Here is a 15,890-nt window from a genome sequence, read left to right on the forward strand (position 1 = left end):
CAGCGCGAAACGTTTTTCCGAGGACCAAAACGATCGAGTAGCAGTCGTCATTCGACTCCCCCGGCACTATAGCCATGACAGCTTTGTTGTGTTCTAATTCAAATTATATTTACGAATATATGACGTCACCAGGTGCATGGCAATAATATTTTTCTGATATACATTCAATCAGATACGTAGCTATGCGTTGCAGACACATTGCTATGGCGATGCGACGCTCCCCGGGTCGGCAATTACGCCTGTCTGGGAGAGAAAGCGCGAAGAGCAGCAGGAAGCAAACTGACCAGAGAGAACAAGCGATTGATTAAGAATAATACGGGGTTAGCGCGAACGCAGACCCCACTAACAGAAATTGTACGGCCGAGTTACCCACATTTGGGGTAATCGCAAGGGTCAGCTAGGCCAAAGTGCAATGGCTAAGCCTCGCCTTGGGCCCACCGCCGGCCTGATCACGGTGAAGGCCCCCGTCAGGTAAGTATGATTTGGTTAACTTCAAGATCGACCCTCTTCATCTATACTTTTTTAGCGTTTGTTGTGAAAACGCCGACGTAATCGGACGTTTTCTCTACGCCCGATTGTTTCCCAATCGGCGGGTGGTACGGTACGTAGTAATTAGAACAGCAGGCTTGCGACGGTTTTAGCGCATGAAAATGTTGGCTACGAGGTGAGAAAAGAGGATTTACAACAATATACGACGAAGAACTGGGATGAATTGCTTGATTTTCCCACCAAAGTGGGAATGTGGGCCGTGCCTGGAGGTAGTGCAATACCAGGACAACCCGTGGGCAGGGCGAGGCAAGCCTCGGCACCATACCCCCTGTCCAAAAATCAGGTTAATACAAAGACATGCAAGCGAATCGCTTGCGTCCCAGGTATTAAACTGAGAAGAACAGATACTACACTTGATCTTAGCTCTAAAGAGCCGAGAAGCGATGCCTAAACATATATTTAGGCCAACCAGAGCCTCACCTGTACAACTTCTGTTTGCTGGGGGCTCAGTGCAGCGCGAAACGTTTTTCCGAGGACCAAAACGATCGAGTAGCAGTCGTCATTCGACTCCCCCTGCACTATAGCCATGACAGCTTTGTTGTGTTCTAATTCAAATTATATTTACGAATATATGACGTCACCAGGTGCATGGCAATAATATTTTTCTGATATACATTCAATCAGATACGTAGCTATGCGTTGCAGACACATTGCTATGGCGATGCGACGCTCCCCGGGTCGGCAATTACGCCTGTCTGGGAGAGAAAGCGCGAAGAGCAGCAGGAAGCAAACTGACCAGAGAGAACAAGCGATTGATTAAGAATAATACGGGGTTAGCGCGAACGCAGACCCCACTAACAGAAATTGTACGGCCGAGTTACCCACATTTGGGGTAATCGCAAGGGTCAGCTAGGCCAAAGTGCAATGGCTAAGCCTCGCCTTGGGCCCACCGCCGGCCTGATCACGGTGAAGGCCCCCGTCAGGTAAGTATGATTTGGTTAACTTCAAGATCGACCCTCTTCATCTATACTTTTTTAGCGTTTGTTGTGAAAACGCCGACGTAATCGGACGTTTTCTCTACGCCCGATTGTTTCCCAATCGGCGGGTGGTACGGTACGTAGTAATTAGAACAGAGCAGGCTTGCGACGGTTTTAGCGCATGAAAATGTTGGCTACGAGGTGAGAAAAGAGGATTTACAACAATATACGACGAAGAACTGGGATGAATTGCTTGATTTTCCCACCAAAGTGGGAATGTGGGCCGTGCCTGGAGGTAGTGCAATACCAGGACAACCCGTGGGCAGGGCGAGGCAAGCCTCGGCACCATACCCCCTGTCCAAAAATCAGGTTAATACAAAGACATGCAAGCGAATCGCTTGCGTCCCAGGTATTAAACTGAGAAGAACAGATACTACACTTGATCTTAGCTCTAAAGAGCCGAGAAGCGATGCCTAAACATATATTTAGGCCAACCAGAGCCTCACCTGTACAACTTCTGTTTGCTGGGGGCTCAGTGCAGCGCGAAACGTTTTTCCGAGGACCAAAACGATCGAGTAGCAGTCGTCATTCGACTCCCCGGCACTATAGCCATGACAGCTTTGTTGTGTTCTAATTCAAATTATATTTACGAATATATGACGTCACCAGGTGCATGGCAATAATATTTTTCTGATATACATTCAATCAGATACGTAGCTATGCGTTGCAGACACATTGCTATGGCGATGCGACGCTCCCCGGGTCGGCAATTACGCCTGTCTGGGAGAGAAAGCGCGAAGAGCAGCAGGAAGCAAACTGACCAGAGAGAACAAGCGATTGATTAAGAATAATACGGGGTTAGCGCGAACGCAGACCCCACTAACAGAAATTGTACGGCCGAGTTACCCACATTTGGGGTAATCGCAAGGGTCAGCTAGGCCAAAGTGCAATGGCTAAGCCTCGCCTTGGGCCCACCGCCGGCCTGATCACGGTGAAGGCCCCCGTCAGGTAAGTATGATTTGGTTAACTTCAAGATCGACCCTCTTCATCTATACTTTTTTAGCGTTTGTTGTGAAAACGCCGACGTAATCGGACGTTTTCTCTACGCCCGATTGTTTCCCAATCGGCGGGTGGTACGGTACGTAGTAATTAGAACAGCAGGCTTGCGACGGTTTTAGCGCATGAAAATGTTGGCTACGAGGTGAGAAAAGAGGATTTACAACAATATACGACGAAGAACTGGGATGAATTGCTTGATTTTCCCACCAAAGTGGGAATGTGGGCCGTGCCTGGAGGTAGTGCAATACCAGGACAACCCGTGGGCAGGGCGAGGCAAGCCTCGGCACCATACCCCCTGTCCAAAAATCAGGTTAATACAAAGACATGCAAGCGAATCGCTTGCGTCCCAGGTATTAAACTGAGAAGAACAGATACTACACTTGATCTTAGCTCTAAAGAGCCGAGAAGCGATGCCTAAACATATATTTAGGCCAACCAGAGCCTCACCTGTACAACTTCTGTTTGCTGGGGGCTCAGTGCAGCGCGAAACGTTTTTCCGAGGACCAAAACGATCGAGTAGCAGTCGTCATTCGACTCCCCCGGCACTATAGCCATGACAGCTTTGTTGTGTTCTAATTCAAATTATATTTACGAATATATGACGTCACCAGGTGCATGGCAATAATATTTTTCTGATATACATTCAATCAGATACGTAGCTATGCGTTGCAGACACATTGCTATGGCGATGCGACGCTCCCCGGGTGGCAATTACGCCTGTCTGGGAGAGAAAGCGCGAAGAGCAGCAGGAAGCAAACTGACCAGAGAGAACAAGCGATTGATTAAGAATAATACGGGGTTAGCGCGAACGCAGACCCCACTAACAGAAATTGTACGGCCGAGTTACCCACATTTGGGGTAATCGCAAGGGTCAGCTAGGCCAAAGTGCAATGGCTAAGCCTCGCCTTGGGCCCACCGCCGGCCTGATCACGGTGAAGGCCCCCGTCAGGTAAGTATGATTTGGTTAACTTCAAGATCGACCCTCTTCATCTATACTTTTTTAGCGTTTGTTGTGAAAACGCCGACGTAATCGGACGTTTTCTCTACGCCCGATTGTTTCCCAATCGGCGGGTGGTACGGTACGTAGTAATTAGAACAGCAGGCTTGCGACGGTTTTAGCGCATGAAAATGTTGGCTACGAGGTGAGAAAAGAGGATTTACAACAATATACGACGAAGAACTGGGATGAATTGCTTGATTTTCCCACCAAAGTGGGAATGTGGGCCGTGCCTGGAGGTAGTGCAATACCAGGACAACCCGTGGGCAGGGCGAGGCAAGCCTCGGCACCATACCCCCTGTCCAAAAATCAGGTTAATACAAAGACATGCAAGCGAATCGCTTGCGTCCCAGGTATTAAACTGAGAAGAACAGATACTACACTTGATCTTAGCTCTAAAGAGCCGAGAAGCGATGCCTAAACATATATTTAGGCCAACCAGAGCCTCACCTGTACAACTTCTGTTTGCTGGGGGCTCAGTGCAGCGCGAAACGTTTTTCCGAGGACCAAAACGATCGAGTAGCAGTCGTCATTCGACTCCCCCGGCACTATAGCCATGACAGCTTTGTTGTGTTCTAATTCAAATTATATTTACGAATATATGACGTCACCAGGTGCATGGCAATAATATTTTTCTGATATACATTCAATCAGATACGTAGCTATGCGTTGCAGACACATTGCTATGGCGATGCGACGCTCCCCGGGTCGGCAATTACGCCTGTCTGGGAGAGAAAGCGCGAAGAGCAGCAGGAAGCAAACTGACCAGAGAGAACAAGCGATTGATTAAGAATAATACGGGGTTAGCGCGAACGCAGACCCCACTAACAGAAATTGTACGGCCGAGTTACCCACATTTGGGGTAATCGCAAGGGTCAGCTAGGCCAAAGTGCAATGGCTAAGCCTCGCCTTGGGCCCACCGCCGGCCTGATCACGGTGAAGGCCCCCGTCAGGTAAGTATGATTTGGTTAACTTCAAGATCGACCCTCTTCATCTATACTTTTTTAGCGTTTGTTGTGAAAACGCCGACGTAATCGGACGTTTTCTCTACGCCCGATTGTTTCCCAATCGGCGGGTGGTACGGTACGTAGTAATTAGAACAGCAGGCTTGCGACGGTTTTAGCGCATGAAAATGTTGGCTACGAGGTGAGAAAAGAGGATTTACAACAATATACGACGAAGAACTGGGATGAATTGCTTGATTTTCCCACCAAAGTGGGAATGTGGGCCGTGCCTGGAGGTAGTGCAATACCAGGACAACCCGTGGGCAGGGCGAGGCAAGCCTCGGCACCATACCCCCTGTCCAAAAATCAGGTTAATACAAAGACATGCAAGCGAATCGCTTGCGTCCCAGGTATTAAACTGAGAAGAACAGATACTACACTTGATCTTAGCTCTAAAGAGCCGAGAAGCGATGCCTAAACATATATTTAGGCCAACCAGAGCCTCACCTGTACAACTTCTGTTTGCTGGGGGCTCAGTGCAGCGCGAAACGTTTTTCCGAGGACCAAAACGATCGAGTAGCAGTCGTCATTCGACTCCCCCGGCACTATAGCCATGACAGCTTTGTTGTGTTCTAATTCAAATTATATTTACGAATATATGACGTCACCAGGTGCATGGCAATAATATTTTTCTGATATACATTCAATCAGATACGTAGCTATGCGTTGCAGACACATTGCTATGGCGATGCGACGCTCCCCGGGTCGGCAATTACGCCTGTCTGGGAGAGAAAGCGCGAAGAGCAGCAGGAAGCAAACTGACCAGAGAGAACAAGCGATTGATTAAGAATAATACGGGGTTAGCGCGAACGCAGACCCCACTAACAGAAATTGTACGGCCGAGTTACCCACATTTGGGGTAATCGCAAGGGTCAGCTAGGCCAAAGTGCAATGGCTAAGCCTCGCCTTGGGCCCACCGCCGGCCTGATCACGGTGAAGGCCCCCGTCAGGTAAGTATGATTTGGTTAACTTCAAGATCGACCCTCTTCATCTATACTTTTTTAGCGTTTGTTGTGAAAACGCCGACGTAATCGGACGTTTTCTCTACGCCCGATTGTTTCCCAATCGGCGGGTGGTACGGTACGTAGTAATTAGAACAGCAGGCTTGCGACGGTTTTAGCGCATGAAAATGTTGGCTACGAGGTGAGAAAAGAGGATTTACAACAATATACGACGAAGAACTGGGATGAATTGCTTGATTTTCCCACCAAAGTGGGAATGTGGGTGGGCCGTGCCTGGAGGTAGTGCAATACCAGGACAACCCGTGGGCAGGGCGAGGCAAGCCTCGGCACCATACCCCTGTCCAAAAATCAGGTTAATACAAAGACATGCAAGCGATCGCTTGCGTCCCAGGTATTAAACTGAGAAGAACAGATACTACACTTGATCTTAGCTCTAAAGAGCCGAGAAGCGATGCCTAAACATATATTTAGGCCAACCAGAGCCTCACCTGTACAACTTCTGTTTGCTGGGGGCTCAGTGCAGCGCGAAACGTTTTTCCGAGGACCAAAACGATCGAGTAGCAGTCGTCATTCGACTCCCCCGGCACTATAGCCATGACAGCTTTGTTGTGTTCTAATTCAAATTATATTTACGAATATATGACGTCACCAGGTGCATGGCAATAATATTTTTCTGATATACATTCAATCAGATACGTAGCTATGCGTTGCAGACACATTGCTATGGCGATGCGACGCTCCCCGGGTCGGCAATTACGCCTGTCTGGGAGAGAAAGCGCGAAGAGCAGCAGGAAGCAAACTGACCAGAGAGAACAAGCGATTGATTAAGAATAATACGGGGTTAGCGCGAACGCAGACCCACTAACAGAAATTGTACGGCCGAGTTACCCACATTTGGGGTAATCGCAAGGGTCAGCTAGGCCAAAGTGCAATGGCTAAGCCTCGCCTTGGGCCCACCGCCGGCCTGATCACGGTGAAGGCCCCCGTCAGGTAAGTATGATTTGGTTAACTTCAAGATCGACCCTCTTCATCTATACTTTTTTAGCGTTTGTTGTGAAAACGCCGACGTAATCGGACGTTTTCTCTACGCCCGATTGTTTCCCAATCGGCGGGTGGTACGGTACGTAGTAATTAGAACAGCAGGCTTGCGACGGTTTAGCGCATGAAAATGTTGGCTACGAGGTGAGAAAAGAGGATTTACAACAATATACGACGAAGAACTGGGATGAATTGCTTGATTTTCCCACCAAAGTGGGAATGTGGGCCGTGCCTGGAGGTAGTGCAATACCAGGACAACCCGTGGGCAGGGCGAGGCAAGCCTCGGCACCATACCCCCTGTCCAAAAATCAGGTTAATACAAAGACATGCAAGCGAATCGCTTGCGTCCCAGGTATTAAACTGAGAAGAACAGATACTACACTTGATCTTAGCTCTAAAGAGCCGAGAAGCGATGCCTAAACATATATTTAGGCCAACCAGAGCCTCACCTGTACAACTTCTGTTTGCTGGGGCTCAGTGCAGCGCGAAACGTTTTTCCGAGGACCAAAACGATCGAGTAGCAGTCGTCATTCGACTCCCCCGGCACTATAGCCATGACAGCTTTGTGTGTTCTAATTCAAATTATATTTACGAATATATGACGTCACCAGGTGCATGGCAATAATATTTTTCTGATATACATTCAATCAGATACGTAGCTATGCGTTGCAGACACATTGCTATGGCGATGCGACGCTCCCCGGGTCGGCAATTACGCCTGTCTGGGAGAGAAAGCGCGAAGAGCAGCAGGAAGCAAACTGACCAGAGAGAACAAGCGATTGATTAAGAATAATACGGGGTTAGCGCGAACGCAGACCCCACTAACAGAAATTGTACGGCCGAGTTACCCACATTTGGGGGTAATCGCAAGGGTCAGCTAGGCCAAAGTGCAATGGCTAAGCCTCGCCTTGGGCCCACCGCCGGCCTGATCACGGTGAAGGCCCCCGTCAGGTAAGTATGATTTGGTTAACTTCAAGATCGACCCTCTTCATCTATACTTTTTTAGCGTTTGTTGTGAAAACGCCGACGTAATCGGACGTTTTCTCTACGCCCGATTGTTTCCCAATCGGCGGGTGGTACGGTACGTAGTAATTAGAACAGCAGGCTTGCGACGGTTTTAGCGCATGAAAATGTTGGCTACGAGGTGAGAAAAGAGGATTTACAACAATATACGACGAAGAACTGGGATGAATTGCTTGATTTTCCCACCAAAGTGGGAATGTGGGCCGTGCCTGGAGGTAGTGCAATACCAGGACAACCCGTGGGCAGGGCGAGGCAAGCCTCGGCACCATACCCCCTGTCCAAAAATCAGGTTAATACAAAGACATGCAAGCGAATCGCTTGCGTCCCAGGTATTAAACTGAGAAGAACAGATACTACACTTGATCTTAGCTCTAAAGAGCCGAGAAGCGATGCCTAAACATATATTTAGGCCAACCAGAGCCTCACCTGTACAACTTCTGTTTGCTGGGGGCTCAGTGCAGCGCGAAACGTTTTTCCGAGGACCAAAACGATCGAGTAGCAGTCGTCATTCGACTCCCCCGGCACTATAGCCATGACAGCTTTGTTGTGTTCTAATTCAAATTATATTTACGAATATATGACGTCACCAGGTGCATGGCAATAATATTTTTCTGATATACATTCAATCAGATACGTAGCTATGCGTTGCAGACACATTGCTATGGCGATGCGACGCTCCCCGGGTCGGCAATTACGCCTGTCTGGGAGAGAAAGCGCGAAGAGCAGCAGGAAGCAAACTGACCAGAGAGAACAAGCGATTGATTAAGAATAATACGGGGTTAGCGCGAACGCAGACCCCACTAACAGAAATTGTACGGCCGAGTTACCCACATTTGGGGTAATCGCAAGGGTCAGCTAGGCCAAAGTGCAATGGCTAAGCCTCGCCTTGGGCCCACCGCCGGCCTGATCACGGTGAAGGCCCCCGTCAGGTAAGTATGATTTGGTTAACTTCAAGATCGACCCTCTTCATCTATACTTTTTTAGCGTTTGTTGTGAAAACGCCGACGTAATCGGACGTTTTCTCTACGCCCGATTGTTTCCCAATCGGCGGGTGGTACGGTACGTAGTAATTAGAACAGCAGGCTTGCGACGGTTTTAGCGCATGAAAATGTTGGCTACGAGGTGAGAAAAGAGGATTTACAACAATATACGACGAAGAACTGGGATGAATTGCTTGATTTTCCCACCAAAGTGGGAATGTGGGCCGTGCCTGGAGGTAGTGCAATACCAGGACAACCCGTGGGCAGGGCGAGGCAAGCCTCGGCACCATACCCCCTGTCCAAAAATCAGGTTAATACAAAGACATGCAAGCGAATCGCTTGCGTCCCAGGTATTAAACTGAGAAGAACAGATACTACACTTGATCTTAGCTCTAAAGAGCCGAGAAGCGATGCCTAAACATATATTTAGGCCAACCAGAGCCTCACCTGTACAACTTCTGTTTGCTGGGGGCTCAGTGCAGCGCGAAACGTTTTTCCGAGGACCAAAACGATCGAGTAGCAGTCGTCATTCGACTCCCCCGGCACTATAGCCATGACAGCTTTGTTGTGTTCTAATTCAAATTATATTTACGAATATATGACGTCACCAGGTGCATGGCAATAATATTTTTCTGATATACATTCAATCAGATACGTAGCTATGCGTTGCAGACACATTGCTATGGCGATGCGACGCTCCCCGGGTCGGCAATTACGCCTGTCTGGGAGAGAAAGCGCGAAGAGCAGCAGGAAGCAAACTGACCAGAGAGAACAAGCGATTGATTAAGAATAATACGGGGTTAGCGCGAACGCAGACCCCACTAACAGAAATTGTACGGCCGAGTTACCCACATTTGGGGTAATCGCAAGGGTCAGCTAGGCCAAAGTGCAATGGCTAAGCCTCGCCTTGGGCCCACCGCCGGCCTGATCACGGTGAAGGCCCCCGTCAGGTAAGTATGATTTGGTTAACTTCAAGATCGACCCTCTTCATCTATACTTTTTTAGCGTTTGTTGTGAAAACGCCGACGTAATCGGACGTTTTCTCTACGCCCGATTGTTTCCCAATCGGCGGGTGGTACGGTACGTAGTAATTAGAACAGCAGGCTTGCGACGGTTTTAGCGCATGAAAATGTTGGCTACGAGGTGAGAAAAGAGGATTTACAACAATATACGACGAAGAACTGGGATGAATTGCTTGATTTTCCCACCAAAGTGGGAATGTGGGCCGTGCCTGGAGGTAGTGCAATACCAGGACAACCCGTGGGCAGGGCGAGGCAAGCCTCGGCACCATACCCCCTGTCCAAAAATCAGGTTAATACAAAGACATGCAAGCGAATCGCTTGCGTCCCAGGTATTAAACTGAGAAGAACAGATACTACACTTGATCTTAGCTCTAAAGAGCCGAGAAGCGATGCCTAAACATATATTTAGGCCAACCAGAGCCTCACCTGTACAACTTCTGTTTGCTGGGGGCTCAGTGCAGCGCGAAACGTTTTTCCGAGGACCAAAACGATCGAGTAGCAGTCGTCATTCGACTCCCCCGGCACTATAGCCATGACAGCTTTGTTGTGTTCTAATTCAAATTATATTTACGAATATATGACGTCACCAGGTGCATGGCAATAATATTTTTCTGATATACATTCAATCAGATACGTAGCTATGCGTTGCAGACACATTGCTATGGCGATGCGACGCTCCCCGGGTCGGCAATTACGCCTGTCTGGGAGAGAAAGCGCGAAGAGCAGCAGGAAGCAAACTGACCAGAGAGAACAAGCGATTGATTAAGAATAATACGGGGTTAGCGCGAACGCAGACCCCACTAACAGAAATTGTACGGCCGAGTTACCCACATTTGGGGTAATCGCAAGGGTCAGCTAGGCCAAAGTGCAATGGCTAAGCCTCGCCTTGGGCCCACCGCCGGCCTGATCACGGTGAAGGCCCCCGTCAGGTAAGTATGATTTGGTTAACTTCAAGATCGACCCTCTTCATCTATACTTTTTTAGCGTTTGTTGTGAAAACGCCGACGTAATCGGACGTTTTCTCTACGCCCGATTGTTTCCCAATCGGCGGGTGGTACGGTACGTAGTAATTAGAACAGCAGGCTTGCGACGGTTTTAGCGCATGAAAATGTTGGCTACGAGGTGAGAAAAGAGGATTTACAACAATATACGACGAAGAACTGGGATGAATTGCTTGATTTTCCCACCAAAGTGGGAATGTGGGCCGTGCCTGGAGGTAGTGCAATACCAGGACAACCCGTGGGCAGGGCGAGGCAAGCCTCGGCACCATACCCCCTGTCCAAAAATCAGGTTAATACAAAGACATGCAAGCGAATCGCTTGCGTCCCAGGTATTAAACTGAGAAGAACAGATACTACACTTGATCTTAGCTCTAAAGAGCCGAGAAGCGATGCCTAAACATATATTTAGGCCAACCAGAGCCTCACCTGTACAACTTCTGTTTGCTGGGGGCTCAGTGCAGCGCGAAACGTTTTTCCGAGGACCAAAACGATCGAGTAGCAGTCGTCATTCGACTCCCCCGGCACTATAGCCATGACAGCTTTGTTGTGTTCTAATTCAAATTATATTTACGAATATATGACGTCACCAGGTGCATGGCAATAATATTTTTCTGATATACATTCAATCAGATACGTAGCTATGCGTTGCAGACACATTGCTATGGCGATGCGACGCTCCCCGGGTCGGCAATTACGCCTGTCTGGGAGAGAAAGCGCGAAGAGCAGCAGGAAGCAAACTGACCAGAGAGAACAAGCGATTGATTAAGAATAATACGGGGTTAGCGCGAACGCAGACCCCACTAACAGAAATTGTACGGCCGAGTTACCCACATTTGGGGTAATCGCAAGGGTCAGCTAGGCCAAAGTGCAATGGCTAAGCCTCGCCTTGGGCCCACCGCCGGCCTGATCACGGTGAAGGCCCCCGTCAGGTAAGTATGATTTGGTTAACTTCAAGATCGACCCTCTTCATCTATACTTTTTTAGCGTTTGTTGTGAAAACGCCGACGTAATCGGACGTTTTCTCTACGCCCGATTGTTTCCCAATCGGCGGGTGGTACGGTACGTAGTAATTAGAACAGCAGGCTTGCGACGGTTTTAGCGCATGAAAATGTTGGCTACGAGGTGAGAAAAGAGGATTTACAACAATATACGACGAAGAACTGGGATGAATTGCTTGATTTTCCCACCAAAGTGGGAATGTGGGCCGTGCCTGGAGGTAGTGCAATACCAGGACAACCCGTGGGCAGGGCGAGGCAAGCCTCGGCACCATACCCCCTGTCCAAAAATCAGGTTAATACAAAGACATGCAAGCGAATCGCTTGCGTCCCAGGTATTAAACTGAGAAGAACAGATACTACACTTGATCTTAGCTCTAAAGAGCCGAGAAGCGATGCCTAAACATATATTTAGGCCAACCAGAGCCTCACCTGTACAACTTCTGTTTGCTGGGGGCTCAGTGCAGCGCGAAACGTTTTTCCGAGGACCAAAACGATCGAGTAGCAGTCGTCATTCGACTCCCCCGGCACTATAGCCATGACAGCTTTGTTGTGTTCTAATTCAAATTATATTTACGAATATATGACGTCACCAGGTGCATGGCAATAATATTTTTCTGATATACATTCAATCAGATACGTAGCTATGCGTTGCAGACACATTGCTATGGCGATGCGACGCTCCCCGGGTCGGCAATTACGCCTGTCTGGGAGAGAAAGCGCGAAGAGCAGCAGGAAGCAAACTGACCAGAGAGAACAAGCGATTGATTAAGAATAATACGGGGTTAGCGCGAACGCAGACCCCACTAACAGAAATTGTACGGCCGAGTTACCCACATTTGGGGTAATCGCAAGGGTCAGCTAGGCCAAAGTGCAATGGCTAAGCCTCGCCTTGGGCCCACCGCCGGCCTGATCACGGTGAAGGCCCCCGTCAGGTAAGTATGATTTGGTTAACTTCAAGATCGACCCTCTTCATCTATACTTTTTTAGCGTTTGTTGTGAAAACGCCGACGTAATCGGACGTTTTCTCTACGCCCGATTGTTTCCCAATCGGCGGGTGGTACGGTACGTAGTAATTAGAACAGCAGGCTTGCGACGGTTTTAGCGCATGAAAATGTTGGCTACGAGGTGAGAAAAGAGGATTTACAACAATATACGACGAAGAACTGGGATGAATTGCTTGATTTTCCCACCAAAGTGGGAATGTGGGCCGTGCCTGGAGGTAGTGCAATACCAGGACAACCCGTGGGCAGGGCGAGGCAAGCCTCGGCACCATACCCCCTGTCCAAAAATCAGGTTAATACAAAGACATGCAAGCGAATCGCTTGCGTCCCAGGTATTAAACTGAGAAGAACAGATACTACACTTGATCTTAGCTCTAAAGAGCCGAGAAGCGATGCCTAAACATATATTTAGGCCAACCAGAGCCTCACCTGTACAACTTCTGTTTGCTGGGGGCTCAGTGCAGCGCGAAACGTTTTTCCGAGGACCAAAACGATCGAGTAGCAGTCGTCATTCGACTCCCCCGGCACTATAGCCATGACAGCTTTGTTGTGTTCTAATTCAAATTATATTTACGAATATATGACGTCACCAGGTGCATGGCAATAATATTTTTCTGATATACATTCAATCAGATACGTAGCTATGCGTTGCAGACACATTGCTATGGCGATGCGACGCTCCCCGGGTCGGCAATTACGCCTGTCTGGGAGAGAAAGCGCGAAGAGCAGCAGGAAGCAAACTGACCAGAGAGAACAAGCGATTGATTAAGAATAATACGGGGTTAGCGCGAACGCAGACCCCACTAACAGAAATTGTACGGCCGAGTTACCCACATTTGGGGTAATCGCAAGGGTCAGCTAGGCCAAAGTGCAATGGCTAAGCCTCGCCTTGGGCCCACCGCCGGCCTGATCACGGTGAAGGCCCCCGTCAGGTAAGTATGATTTGGTTAACTTCAAGATCGACCCTCTTCATCTATACTTTTTTAGCGTTTGTTGTGAAAACGCCGACGTAATCGGACGTTTTCTCTACGCCCGATTGTTTCCCAATCGGCGGGTGGTACGGTACGTAGTAATTAGAACAGCAGGCTTGCGACGGTTTTAGCGCATGAAAATGTTGGCTACGAGGTGAGAAAAGAGGATTTACAACAATATACGACGAAGAACTGGGATGAATTGCTTGATTTTCCCACCAAAGTGGGAATGTGGGCCGTGCCTGGAGGTAGTGCAATACCAGGACAACCCGTGGGCAGGGCGAGGCAAGCCTCGGCACCATACCCCCTGTCCAAAAATCAGGTTAATACAAAGACATGCAAGCGAATCGCTTGCGTCCCAGGTATTAAACTGAGAAGAACAGATACTACACTTGATCTTAGCTCTAAAGAGCCGAGAAGCGATGCCTAAACATATATTTAGGCCAACCAGAGCCTCACCTGTACAACTTCTGTTTGCTGGGGGCTCAGTGCAGCGCGAAACGTTTTTCCGAGGACCAAAACGATCGAGTAGCAGTCGTCATTCGACTCCCCCGGCACTATAGCCATGACAGCTTTGTTGTGTTCTAATTCAAATTATATTTACGAATATATGACGTCACCAGGTGCATGGCAATAATATTTTTCTGATATACATTCAATCAGTACGTAGCTATGCGTTGCAGACACATTGCTATGGCGATGCGACGCTCCCCGGGTCGGCAATTACGCCTGTCTGGGAGAGAAAGCGCGAAGAGCAGCAGGAAGCAAACTGACCAGAGAGAACAAGCGATTGATTGATTAAGAATAATACGGGGTTAGCGCGAACGCAGACCCCACTAACAGAAATTGTACGGCCGAGTTACCCACATTTGGGGTAATCGCAAGGGTCAGCTAGGCCAAAGTGCAATGGCTAAGCCTCGCCTTGGGCCCACCGCCGGCCTGATCACGGTGAAGGCCCCCGTCAGGTAAGTATGATTTGGTTAACTTCAAGATCGACCCTCTTCATCTATACTTTTTTAGCGTTTGTTGTGAAAACGCCGACGTAATCGGACGTTTTCTCTACGCCCGATTGTTTCCCAATCGGCGGGTGGTACGGTACGTAGTAATTAGAACAGCAGGCTTGCGACGGTTTTAGCGCATGAAAATGTTGGCTACGAGGTGAGAAAAGAGGATTTACAACAATATACGACGAAGAACTGGGATGAATTGCTTGATTTTCCCACCAAAGTGGGAATGTGGGCCGTGCCTGGAGGTAGTGCAATACCAGGACAACCCGTGGGCAGGGCGAGGCAAGCCTCGGCACCATACCCCCTGTCCAAAAATCAGGTTAATACAAAGACATGCAAGCGAATCGCTTGCGTCCCAGGTATTAAACTGAGAAGAACAGATACTACACTTGATCTTAGCTCTAAAGAGCCGAGAAGCGATGCCTAAACATATATTTAGGCCAACCAGAGCCTCACCTGTACAACTTCTGTTTGCTGGGGGCTCAGTGCAGCGCGAAACGTTTTTCCGAGGACCAAAACGATCGAGTAGCAGTCGTCATTCGACTCCCCCGGCACTATAGCCATGACAGCTTTGTTGTGTTCTAATTCAAATTATATTTACGAATATATGACGTCACCAGGTGCATGGCAATAATATTTTTCTGATATACATTCAATCAGATACGTAGCTATGCGTTGCAGACACATTGCTATGGCGATGCGACGCTCCCCGGGTCGGCAATTACGCCTGTCTGGGAGAGAAAGCGCGAAGAGCAGCAGGAAGCAAACTGACCAGAGAGAACAAGCGATTGATTAAGAATAATACGGGGTTAGCGCGAACGCAGACCCCACTAACAGAAATTGTACGGCCGAGTTACCCACATTTGGGGTAATCGCAAGGGTCAGCTAGGCCAAAGTGCAATGGCTAAGCCTCGCCTTGGGCCCACCGCCGGCCTGATCACGGTGAAGGCCCCCGTCAGGTAAGTATGATTTGGTTAACTTCAAGATCGACCCTCTTCATCTATACTTTTTTAGCGTTTGTTGTGAAAACGCCGACGTAATCGGACGTTTTCTCTACGCCCGATTGTTTCCCAATCGGCGGGTGGTACGGTACGTAGTAATTAGAACAGCAGGCTTGCGACGGTTTTAGCGCATGAAAATGTTGGCTACGAGGTGAGAAAAGAGGATTTACAACAATATACGACGAAGAACTGGGATGAATTGCTTGATTTTCCCACCAAAGTGGGAATGTGGGCCGTGCCTGGAGGTAGTGCAATACCAGGACAACCCGTGGGCAGGGCGAGGCAAGCCTCGGCACCATACCCCCTGTCCAAAAATCAGGTTAATACAAAGACATGCAAGCGAATCGCTTGCGTCCCAGG

The 15,890-nt window shown here is 48.8% G+C and overlaps 31 non-coding genes and 1 pseudogene across 31 annotated transcripts; all 32 read right to left on the reverse strand.

Moving 5' to 3' along the window:
- Positions 1 to 315: 315 nt before the first annotated feature.
- On the reverse strand, positions 316 to 479 carry LOC145208701 (U1 spliceosomal RNA). Its single transcript, XR_013854900.1, has one exon. It is a non-coding gene; the product is annotated as a U1 spliceosomal RNA (small nuclear RNA).
- Positions 480 to 736: 257 nt separating this feature from the next.
- LOC145208715 (U2 spliceosomal RNA) lies at positions 737 to 934 on the reverse strand. Its single transcript, XR_013854913.1, has one exon. It is a non-coding gene; the product is annotated as a U2 spliceosomal RNA (small nuclear RNA).
- A 382-nt stretch (positions 935 to 1,316) lies between these two features.
- On the reverse strand, positions 1,317 to 1,480 carry LOC145208712 (U1 spliceosomal RNA). The gene has a single exon (XR_013854911.1). It is a non-coding gene; the product is annotated as a U1 spliceosomal RNA (small nuclear RNA).
- Positions 1,481 to 1,739: 259 nt separating this feature from the next.
- LOC145208716 (U2 spliceosomal RNA) lies at positions 1,740 to 1,937 on the reverse strand. The gene has a single exon (XR_013854914.1). It is a non-coding gene; the product is annotated as a U2 spliceosomal RNA (small nuclear RNA).
- A 381-nt stretch (positions 1,938 to 2,318) lies between these two features.
- Positions 2,319 to 2,482, reverse strand: LOC145208724 (U1 spliceosomal RNA). Its single transcript, XR_013854922.1, has one exon. It is a non-coding gene; the product is annotated as a U1 spliceosomal RNA (small nuclear RNA).
- Positions 2,483 to 2,739: 257 nt separating this feature from the next.
- Positions 2,740 to 2,937, reverse strand: LOC145208717 (U2 spliceosomal RNA). Its single transcript, XR_013854915.1, has one exon. It is a non-coding gene; the product is annotated as a U2 spliceosomal RNA (small nuclear RNA).
- Positions 2,938 to 3,318: 381 nt separating this feature from the next.
- LOC145208733 (U1 spliceosomal RNA) lies at positions 3,319 to 3,482 on the reverse strand. The gene has a single exon (XR_013854929.1). It is a non-coding gene; the product is annotated as a U1 spliceosomal RNA (small nuclear RNA).
- Positions 3,483 to 3,739: 257 nt separating this feature from the next.
- Positions 3,740 to 3,937, reverse strand: LOC145208718 (U2 spliceosomal RNA). Its single transcript, XR_013854916.1, has one exon. It is a non-coding gene; the product is annotated as a U2 spliceosomal RNA (small nuclear RNA).
- Positions 3,938 to 4,319: 382 nt separating this feature from the next.
- LOC145208734 (U1 spliceosomal RNA) lies at positions 4,320 to 4,483 on the reverse strand. The gene has a single exon (XR_013854930.1). It is a non-coding gene; the product is annotated as a U1 spliceosomal RNA (small nuclear RNA).
- A 257-nt stretch (positions 4,484 to 4,740) lies between these two features.
- Positions 4,741 to 4,938, reverse strand: LOC145208719 (U2 spliceosomal RNA). The gene has a single exon (XR_013854917.1). It is a non-coding gene; the product is annotated as a U2 spliceosomal RNA (small nuclear RNA).
- A 382-nt stretch (positions 4,939 to 5,320) lies between these two features.
- LOC145208702 (U1 spliceosomal RNA) lies at positions 5,321 to 5,484 on the reverse strand. Its single transcript, XR_013854901.1, has one exon. It is a non-coding gene; the product is annotated as a U1 spliceosomal RNA (small nuclear RNA).
- Positions 5,485 to 5,745: 261 nt separating this feature from the next.
- LOC145208731 (U2 spliceosomal RNA) lies at positions 5,746 to 5,941 on the reverse strand. The gene has a single exon (XR_013854928.1). It is a non-coding gene; the product is annotated as a U2 spliceosomal RNA (small nuclear RNA).
- Positions 5,942 to 6,323: 382 nt separating this feature from the next.
- Positions 6,324 to 6,486, reverse strand: LOC145208714 (U1 spliceosomal RNA). Its single transcript, XR_013854912.1, has one exon. It is a non-coding gene; the product is annotated as a U1 spliceosomal RNA (small nuclear RNA).
- A 256-nt stretch (positions 6,487 to 6,742) lies between these two features.
- Positions 6,743 to 6,940, reverse strand: LOC145208720 (U2 spliceosomal RNA). Its single transcript, XR_013854918.1, has one exon. It is a non-coding gene; the product is annotated as a U2 spliceosomal RNA (small nuclear RNA).
- Positions 6,941 to 7,320: 380 nt separating this feature from the next.
- LOC145208711 (U1 spliceosomal RNA) lies at positions 7,321 to 7,485 on the reverse strand. The gene has a single exon (XR_013854910.1). It is a non-coding gene; the product is annotated as a U1 spliceosomal RNA (small nuclear RNA).
- A 257-nt stretch (positions 7,486 to 7,742) lies between these two features.
- On the reverse strand, positions 7,743 to 7,940 carry LOC145208721 (U2 spliceosomal RNA). Its single transcript, XR_013854919.1, has one exon. It is a non-coding gene; the product is annotated as a U2 spliceosomal RNA (small nuclear RNA).
- Positions 7,941 to 8,322: 382 nt separating this feature from the next.
- On the reverse strand, positions 8,323 to 8,486 carry LOC145208703 (U1 spliceosomal RNA). Its single transcript, XR_013854902.1, has one exon. It is a non-coding gene; the product is annotated as a U1 spliceosomal RNA (small nuclear RNA).
- A 257-nt stretch (positions 8,487 to 8,743) lies between these two features.
- LOC145208722 (U2 spliceosomal RNA) lies at positions 8,744 to 8,941 on the reverse strand. The gene has a single exon (XR_013854920.1). It is a non-coding gene; the product is annotated as a U2 spliceosomal RNA (small nuclear RNA).
- Positions 8,942 to 9,323: 382 nt separating this feature from the next.
- On the reverse strand, positions 9,324 to 9,487 carry LOC145208704 (U1 spliceosomal RNA). The gene has a single exon (XR_013854903.1). It is a non-coding gene; the product is annotated as a U1 spliceosomal RNA (small nuclear RNA).
- A 257-nt stretch (positions 9,488 to 9,744) lies between these two features.
- Positions 9,745 to 9,942, reverse strand: LOC145208723 (U2 spliceosomal RNA). The gene has a single exon (XR_013854921.1). It is a non-coding gene; the product is annotated as a U2 spliceosomal RNA (small nuclear RNA).
- Positions 9,943 to 10,324: 382 nt separating this feature from the next.
- Positions 10,325 to 10,488, reverse strand: LOC145208705 (U1 spliceosomal RNA). The gene has a single exon (XR_013854904.1). It is a non-coding gene; the product is annotated as a U1 spliceosomal RNA (small nuclear RNA).
- Positions 10,489 to 10,745: 257 nt separating this feature from the next.
- LOC145208725 (U2 spliceosomal RNA) lies at positions 10,746 to 10,943 on the reverse strand. Its single transcript, XR_013854923.1, has one exon. It is a non-coding gene; the product is annotated as a U2 spliceosomal RNA (small nuclear RNA).
- A 382-nt stretch (positions 10,944 to 11,325) lies between these two features.
- LOC145208706 (U1 spliceosomal RNA) lies at positions 11,326 to 11,489 on the reverse strand. Its single transcript, XR_013854905.1, has one exon. It is a non-coding gene; the product is annotated as a U1 spliceosomal RNA (small nuclear RNA).
- A 257-nt stretch (positions 11,490 to 11,746) lies between these two features.
- On the reverse strand, positions 11,747 to 11,944 carry LOC145208726 (U2 spliceosomal RNA). Its single transcript, XR_013854924.1, has one exon. It is a non-coding gene; the product is annotated as a U2 spliceosomal RNA (small nuclear RNA).
- Positions 11,945 to 12,326: 382 nt separating this feature from the next.
- On the reverse strand, positions 12,327 to 12,490 carry LOC145208707 (U1 spliceosomal RNA). The gene has a single exon (XR_013854906.1). It is a non-coding gene; the product is annotated as a U1 spliceosomal RNA (small nuclear RNA).
- A 257-nt stretch (positions 12,491 to 12,747) lies between these two features.
- On the reverse strand, positions 12,748 to 12,945 carry LOC145208727 (U2 spliceosomal RNA). Its single transcript, XR_013854925.1, has one exon. It is a non-coding gene; the product is annotated as a U2 spliceosomal RNA (small nuclear RNA).
- A 382-nt stretch (positions 12,946 to 13,327) lies between these two features.
- LOC145208708 (U1 spliceosomal RNA) lies at positions 13,328 to 13,491 on the reverse strand. Its single transcript, XR_013854907.1, has one exon. It is a non-coding gene; the product is annotated as a U1 spliceosomal RNA (small nuclear RNA).
- Positions 13,492 to 13,748: 257 nt separating this feature from the next.
- LOC145208728 (U2 spliceosomal RNA) lies at positions 13,749 to 13,946 on the reverse strand. The gene has a single exon (XR_013854926.1). It is a non-coding gene; the product is annotated as a U2 spliceosomal RNA (small nuclear RNA).
- A 385-nt stretch (positions 13,947 to 14,331) lies between these two features.
- Positions 14,332 to 14,495, reverse strand: LOC145208709 (U1 spliceosomal RNA). The gene has a single exon (XR_013854908.1). It is a non-coding gene; the product is annotated as a U1 spliceosomal RNA (small nuclear RNA).
- Positions 14,496 to 14,752: 257 nt separating this feature from the next.
- LOC145208730 (U2 spliceosomal RNA) lies at positions 14,753 to 14,950 on the reverse strand. The gene has a single exon (XR_013854927.1). It is a non-coding gene; the product is annotated as a U2 spliceosomal RNA (small nuclear RNA).
- Positions 14,951 to 15,332: 382 nt separating this feature from the next.
- Positions 15,333 to 15,496, reverse strand: LOC145208710 (U1 spliceosomal RNA). The gene has a single exon (XR_013854909.1). It is a non-coding gene; the product is annotated as a U1 spliceosomal RNA (small nuclear RNA).
- A 257-nt stretch (positions 15,497 to 15,753) lies between these two features.
- Positions 15,754 to 15,890, reverse strand: LOC145208732 (U2 spliceosomal RNA; annotated as a pseudogene; the record flags this gene model as incomplete).

Source organism: Phallusia mammillata, unplaced genomic scaffold (assembly GCF_965637545.1).
Source record: "Phallusia mammillata unplaced genomic scaffold, kaPhaMamm4.hap1.1 HAP1_SCAFFOLD_339, whole genome shotgun sequence".
NCBI classification, from domain to species: domain Eukaryota; kingdom Metazoa; phylum Chordata; class Ascidiacea; order Phlebobranchia; family Ascidiidae; genus Phallusia; species Phallusia mammillata.